This window comes from Schistocerca americana, chromosome 6 (assembly GCF_021461395.2).
Source record: "Schistocerca americana isolate TAMUIC-IGC-003095 chromosome 6, iqSchAmer2.1, whole genome shotgun sequence".
Lineage (NCBI taxonomy): Eukaryota > Metazoa > Arthropoda > Insecta > Orthoptera > Acrididae > Schistocerca > Schistocerca americana.
In genome coordinates this window covers 204,608,964-204,617,202 of record NC_060124.1, presented here as the reverse complement: position 1 = coordinate 204,617,202, position 8,239 = coordinate 204,608,964, and positions in this window count along the sequence as shown.

Here is an 8,239-nt window from a genome sequence, read left to right as displayed (position 1 = left end):
CATTACTCTACATTTCAAGCACTTTATTTTCAACTTCTTCATTCTGTCAGAATGTGTGATGCCTGGCTTTTACTACTGAAGCAGGTCCATATTTCCCATTTTCACATCTAGTGTGTGTAAAATACACTAGTTTGCAAGATTCATAGTACTGAATATCTTTAATATGCATTAGGACTTTTGTCTTAGTCAGGCAGAGTTTACATTTTGCATTATACAGTGTCAAAGAACCATTCTTCACTCGGCAGAAAGAGTGGAGGGTAAAATATTGATAAAAATGGGTTATCAGTTGTCTGGCTTTTCTAAAAGTGTTACATCTACGTTATGTGCAAAAGGTAATTACATGCAAAATGTAATGTCCTGTATTCAGGCTATGTCCAACACATACGTTTGATCTGTCAGTAACTTTTACGACGGTGCATGTTCTTCTGTATAGTGAAAGATTAGTTCTAATAAATGTGGAACATGAGTCACATTATAAAAAGTACGAATTTCAGATGGACAGTAACTTAAGCTGAATCTAATTTCAGTGAATTCTGCTGAAGTGCCAAGATTTTAAGAGTTTGTGGATTGTTGTCTAATGTATGTACCACTTTTACTAGCAAAAAAAGTAAAATGACAGCTGGTTAGTGAGACATTGCAGTAATGGTTTCCGTTCTTTGTGCCATTAGTCATATAATATTAACAAATAACAGTTGCTGTCTCTCTCATATAAAGAGAAAATGGAGCAGTGTAAGAGTGAAATACTAATAACTAGTAATATAGTGTCTAATGTTATTAGATTTTAGGATCTAATAAGCAAAGCATTGTAACACAACATAGGTCAGTTGTTGGCACCATCTCCACATCCATAATTTGCGTTCCTCTTTGACCTCGTACAGTGGAAGAATGGGATAGTGACAATATTACAAAAATGCTACTCATCATATCGAAGAGATGTTGAATCGCAGGGAGGCACAACAAAAGACTGCTAAACACGTGAGCTTTTGGCCAAAAGGCCTTGTAAAATACACAAGCACAACTCACACTCACATGCCCAATGTCTCAGGACTGTGAGTCAGGCCTCAGTGGTTGTGTGTGTGTGTGTGTGTGTGTGTGTGTGTGTGTGTGTGTGTGTGTGTGTGTGTGTGTGTGTGTGTGTGTTTTGTCTACTCTAGGAGGAGGTGTTTTGATCGAAAGCTCACATGTTTAGCAACCTTTTTGTTGTGCCTGTCTTCGACTCATCACTGCCTTACATGAAGAGGATGATAATTTTAAAGTGCTACCTGATATCCCCCCTCATCCCCACCCCCTGAGGCTTCTCTCTCCTTTACAAGTAAGGATGCATACCATAATCAGTTGTTGCGAGATTATTAACTTTGCAAAATACAAGAAGGAAGGAACACACACAAAACCCTTATTGTAACATTGCACAAAAAAAATTAAGGTATTAGAAACTACCTAAAGGAATAATGTGATGATACAAATAGATGATTATGTACAACATTCTTGGAATATTTGAAACCAGTGAAGAGACTAGAAAGTAGCTACCCCTATAAGTTGAGAACGGCAGATGAATGGTCAGAATTCAAGAAAACTGTTGCACACTGTTGCAGTTATTCTATGTGAAAAAAAGAATCACCATGGTTCAACAGATTTAAGCTAGAGGGAAAGGAGTTGAAATGTGTGTTACAGGAAAGGGGAAAGGTTTAAGAAGAAATGAGGTAACCTGCAGATCTTTCTATCTTTACAAACTGCAGGATATTAACACTCCTGGTAAAGAAAACTAGTTAGATTTTATCCAGAAATAGTAATAGTTATGTCAATTGGTAATGAGTACTGAAATAAACTTTACATCTCTGAGAAAAAAGGTTTAAACATAAATTTTGAAGTCGGAGGGTTGTAGTGTGAGGTGGAATAAAGAGTTTGTGCAGTGAAAGCTGCTTGAATGAACCCAATGGCAGCAAGTAACAGGAAAAACTTCTTAAAGATGTAGAGCCCCACCTAAATGGAAACAAGTTTAAAAACCCCTACAGAACAGACACAGATTTTGTTTCAGGACTATGATGGCAGCTGAAATCTGAGGACATGTCCATTTAGCAACAACAGCTGGACATGATTTATTTTGTCTTCTATTGCATTGTGCACATATTATGTGCCCATATGGCTAAACTATCCAGGCAAATATATCCTGTGGTAATCTAATAGTGTAAGTATGAGAATGTGTATAAAGTGTATGTTTATATCTTAAGAATAGGAAATTCCAGGTAGGAATATGAACAGTGTAGGAAAAGATAGTGCTAGTTACCATCAAGGTGACACATTAGGTTGCACACGAGCACAATTAAGACTTCCCAAAGTTTTCGGCCACAGCCTTCATCAACAAAAGAGAAACACACGCCATTCATACACATAAGCAGTCACATCTCACATACACGACTGGCAGCTCAAGTCTGAATACAATTATGTGGGGTGGAAGCAGCAGTCTGGAGCGTAAGGGAAAGGGGTAATATTTTACAGGGTGAGAGGGAAGAGGAACCCTGTCTGCTGGAGTGTGCAGGGCTACAATGCCAACACTTGTAGTGTCAGGAGGTTGTAGGGTGGGGGGGGGGGGGGGGGGGGGGGAATGAGCAAAAAGAGAGGAATGGGAAAGGTGGGCAGGTGTGTTGGCAGAGGATGACAGATGTTGGGAGATGAGAATGGAGAGGAGATGATAAAGCAGAGAGGGTGGAAACTGTTCAGTGGAGGGTGTGGGGACAGTGTTACCATAGGTTGAGGCTGGGATAATTACGGGAGTGGACAAAATGTTTTAAGGATAGCTCCCATTTGTGCACTTCAGAAAAGCTGGTGGTGGAGAGGACGATCCAGATGGCTTGGGTAGTGAAACAGCCATCGAAATCAAGCAAGTTATGATCAGCTCTATGTTATGCCACAGGATGGTCCACTTTGCTCTTGGCCACAATGTAGCAGTGGCCGTTCATCGTGGTGGACACGTGGTTGGTAGTCGTACAAATATAAAGAGCTGTGCAATGATTGCAGCAGAGCTGGTAAATTATATAACTACTTTCACAGGTGGCCTGGCCCCTGATGAGGTACGTAGGATAAACCTATGACAATAGAAAATGTTGTGTGGGTAGATTGGGCAGTCTTGTACCCGGGTCTTCCACAGGGATATGATCCTTATGGCAAGGGGTTGGGAATGGGAGTGGCATAGGTATGGACTAGGATGTTCTGGAGGTTGGGAGGGCAATGGAACACCACTTTAGTAGGGCTGGGAAGGGCCTCGGATAGTGTCCCTCATTTTAGGGCATAATGGTAGGCAATCAGAGACACGGTTTAGTATAAAACTACATTGTAATTAACATTATCTAGTGTCATAACAGTTTCCAAATTGACACCAGCTCATGTCTGCTGTAGTCTCCTTGGTATCAGAAGCAAGATGTGTTCCTTTTATAAGCAAGGAGCATATGTAACCCATAGGTTGTGAAACAACTGCAATGGAGGACTACAATTTAATGAACATCAGATTGCTGAAAATGGTAAAATGGAATGAAGCTCTTGGAGGTGTGATAACGAGATTCATTTGTGAAAAACTGCATTGAAAATCACCAGTGGATATGGGAGTACATTTCACTGGATTAAGAGGATGAAGGAGATGCTGGCGTATTCAAAACAATTAAATGTATCACTTTTCCCACCACAGACTGCATTGGCATCATTCATACTGAGATTACCAACATGCAAAAAAATGAAACAAATGTGATTTATGTCCATGAAATAAATCATTGGCAAACTTTTAAGTTCTCCAACATTGTAAAGGACTTAACCAAATTGGAATCCAATAGATGTCTGTGTGCACAGCGACCGTTGAATATTCAAATTTAAAGGAAGACAGCAGTCAGTCATAAAAATCTGTAATTTTTAGCAGGTCTAGATTCAGACTATAACATAATCATCGGTGCATTACCAGAAGAGTCATATAAGTACCAACATGTCAAAATTTTATGCTCTGACATATTGATACCGATATGATTCTTCTGGTAATGCACCAATGGTGACTAAGTTGTAGCCAAAATCTAGATCTGCAATAAATTATGGATTTTTGTAACTGACTCCTGTCCTCCTTTAAATTCGTAGAGAAGTTACTTTATGTACAGAAAAGTGTAGGGGTATGTGTCCCCCAGTGTTCCTCCAGGAAAAGAGAGGTGCATGAAAAAATGGAAAGCAGTGAGTTGGTCTTCAGATCCAACAATTGTGAGTCATAAGCTGCAGTTTCTCCATGTGGGAGCTGAATTTGGCACTGTCCAAGGTGCGTGATACTGCTCCCAGTCACAAAAAAAATCCCATGCACCATGCTGCAAAACGTGCAGATAATATTAAAGGAAATCCCCCCCAAAGGTTTTAGTTAAATATGGCTGACAAGACAGTTTCCCAGCTCATGGAGAGAGGCAACTTCAACACCGGGTCTTGAACCGGTAAAGGTCCAAATGTGTCCCAGTAGTTACCAGTGTGTTGCCTTAACAAGCAACAATACAGTATGCACATGAGAAGTCTGCCATCACCTGGTCTGGACATCGGAGACCGGGAAGCTCCGTAGCCACTCTGTGTAGATTCAGGTGACATCGATCCACTGTTGACAACCTGACCTTGCTAGAGGCATTTATCTGGTAGGCTTTCCTACATAAAACATCATTGTATAGGGATGATTTTTGTCATTGGTAAGGTATAAGACACTACTTGGAGGTATAACATTATAAGACCGCTACACCAATGGACCATTTGTAGCCACCTCCCCATATTCCTTCGGTCCTTTCATATTAATGCTTTTTTAGGTACCAACTTTGTGACATGCTGTTGAAAGATTTTGAGCAGGAGAATGGTGTTCCCCAGGAAAATATCGCCCTCATTGCCATAGCAATAAACAGCATAACATCTATGTAAGGAGGCCTGTGCAGGGCTCCTTATTTGTGGAAAATTTTGGAATTTCTGTTCCTCCTCCAATACCACAACAGTGACCTCTGTGTGTGTGTGTGTGTGTGTGTGTGTGTGTGTGTGTGTGTGACTTGCATATGAGGAATGCCATTCTACATTAGAGTCAGTGACATTTGTAGGCCTTACATTTGATTCAAACAGTGGTGGTCACCACACCTACAGAAGCTGAAGCCAAGGATACAGAAAGTACTTAATATCTTTAAGTGCCTTTGCCACAGGTCTTGGGGAGAGGGCAAGGGGTGCCTGTTCCAGTTCTTCAGAGCTGTTGTGAAACTGCAGCTTGACAATGGATCAGTGTGTAAATAAGTGAGACCTTTTCGCCTGAAAATCTTTGACACTGTGCACCATGAGGTATCAGGCTGGCCACAGGTGCTGAGAGGAGCAGCAGCATACCCAGTCTCTGTGCTGGCTAACCATCACTCACCATCCAGTGGCAACTCCTCATGTGCATACTGCATTGTTGCTCAGCTATGGAATGCCTTTTCTCAAATCTTTCACAAGTTAAAAGTCAGTCTGGGATCTGTGTGAAGTGCGAACTGGTGTCACAAGGTGTGGTGCAAGTACAAACCCAAATCCAGGATTGCTACCAACTGCTTCCCGGATTATTAGAGAGGGACAGAGTAATTTTAGATTTACTGGCATACAGAAGAGGCTTCACTCGTGCCTATGTTTTTGGTACAGTATTTTACTTCATTTTAAATAAGCATGTCAACTAGGTAGCTATATTCACAGGTGGGTCTAAACAGGGGGCACGTGGGGATTAAGAGGAATGAAATGACAGATGTAGGGGCCGAGGAGGTGTGGTGCAATAATGATAGTTCAGTATGCTATGCCATACATGATATCACCTCACTGTTGAGGTATAGTCATGCATAGAAGAGAAAGAGGGGTGACTGGCAGTGACAAACAATGAACTGCATTTATTAAACTCAGCTGCATACCTCTTCCCAGCCACACAGCCAGGATGAGGTTCTTCTCACTCGTCTTTGTGTAGGACAAGCCATATAATGCATGGCTTTTTGCTCTGATAGGAAGACCCTCCAATTTGTGGTGCTTGAGGTGTACAGATCATAAGGCACCACATTTTAACTGACTGTGTTTTATATTCAGACAAGAGGAGAGCAGCTAATTTACATACAGGTTTGTCCTCTATTTTAACTGACAATGACACAAATGTGGTTTGATTTCAAGGTTCTGTGAAATAACCGACTCATTTCCTAAAATTTTAGGGAAAAGTTTTTTTTAGTATTATCTGGGTGACTGGCTCAGCCAAGCTTTTTTATAAGTAATTAGCCAGCCACATTTCCCTGTGTAATTATTTTAGCTTTGCTCTTGTATTACTTGAGTTGTAATTGACAATTGTAGAGTATCAGACTATTTTTTGCTATCTTACAGGATGTGAGATAGTGTGATCGTGTGGGTGAAATTGGGAGAGCAAGTACAATTTTATTTCAGATTGTCTCTTACTTGTTTTATAACATTTTCGACATTTTAACCATATTTGTTTCTATTAATTTTCATAAAGCTACTGATAGCATTGCTGTTGAGCATCGCTAAATGCACCCCCCCCCCCCCCCCACACACACACACACATGCACACAGAGGTCACTCCCAGTGACAGTGGCAAGAGGGGGGGGGGGACACTATAGCCCCCCACCCCCCAATGGAGTATCATATTACACTGGATAAAATGACTTCAGAAATCAGCTAATATATTACTTCAAGAGATTCAATCTTCTTTTTTTTATATAATTATGTAGCAATATAGGATGCACTGTATTTCAAACACATTTTAACAAAAAAAAGTGGCAAATAGCTTACTGTGTAAACCAATAAATATCATTTAACTTAAAATGGGCATCTCATTATTTATTAATATATCTTGGATGTATATTAATGTACCACTCACTATAATCAAGAAAGCTAAATAGGCTCTTGCAAATATCCATAAAGAAAGAGATATGGACATTGAAAATATCATTGACATATTCAGTAAAAAGAAACAGAGACGAATGAGCATGATAAATTGGGCAGAAGACGGAAATATCCAGTGAATTTTGTTACAGAATTTTTTTGTATTCATGTCAAGTTCATGTTTTTACATTCATGTCATCTTCTGTATCCAGAAAATTAATGAAAACTTATTTGTTGTAAGTTGACCTTTTTATGGTTTATGTAATTTATAAAATCTGCCATGTTAAAGTAAGGGTTTTTTTTTTCCCTGAACTCCAAAACAGTTACCAAAAGATACTTTAAGCAACACCAAATTTTACCGATTTGTCAGTGGAGGACCCCAACTCCTTTTTCTTAAAGTGATATTCCATTCCCCCAACCTGCCCCCCCCCCCTCCCCCCCCCCCCCTCCGACTGACTTCTAGAATCACCCCAGGTCACTCCTGAATCTTAGCAGGGGTGTTACTGAGGCAAGTAGATCCTAATCATTTGTGTGTAATCATTTGTTTGTTTGTTTTGCGAGGGGGGGGGGCAGGGGTGCGCGTGTATGCTGGTTTTAATGATTGTTGTGTTGTTCATTAGTGTTGGTTTTAGTGTGTGTTTTAATTCACCTATTTGCTTGTAAACATTTGAAAAGAGCTCATTCAGTAGATATTCTGCAGTGCTTCTCTGGCCCTGTGTCATTGTTCCATTTGCTTGCCAGTTTGGACAAAGTCTGTGGAGATTTCAATCTTTTTTAGTTAGGTGCTTGTGAGCCACATCATGTGTTGTCCCAGTATCTTTCAGTCTCCAACAATGCTGTCCTAAAAACTACTTCAGTCTGGTTGATGTCCATAGCTGTTCTAGTTTTTTGGTAAAGTTTAGATTTGTCTCATTTGCTGGTTTAGTCTGCACTCCACAGTGCACTATGTATCACTTGTGTTCAGTACAATAATCATTAGCATGTGTGCTCTGTAATCTGTACTGCGATGTGTTGTACATCTCATTTAGTCCCAGCCAACTTTTTGTAATAGAAGTAGTGTTTCTCCTGTATGATGACTGAATCCTATGTAGTGCTATTTCCGATGATTGATATTATGATCAGTGGTTTTAAGAGCAGGTTACTGACTCATCTATGATGTGCTGTAATACACGTATCTACAGAAGTTATAGAGATGTTGCCTTCAACACTGACCTGACCTGACCGCTGCAGGTTGTTACTTTCCGATTCACAACACAGAGGTTTTGATGTTGGAAGATAGCAATATGGCTATACCGTATGTGTGTGTTGTACGTAAATAGATGCTTCTATGTGTAAATCATTGAACCAACGTAGTTAA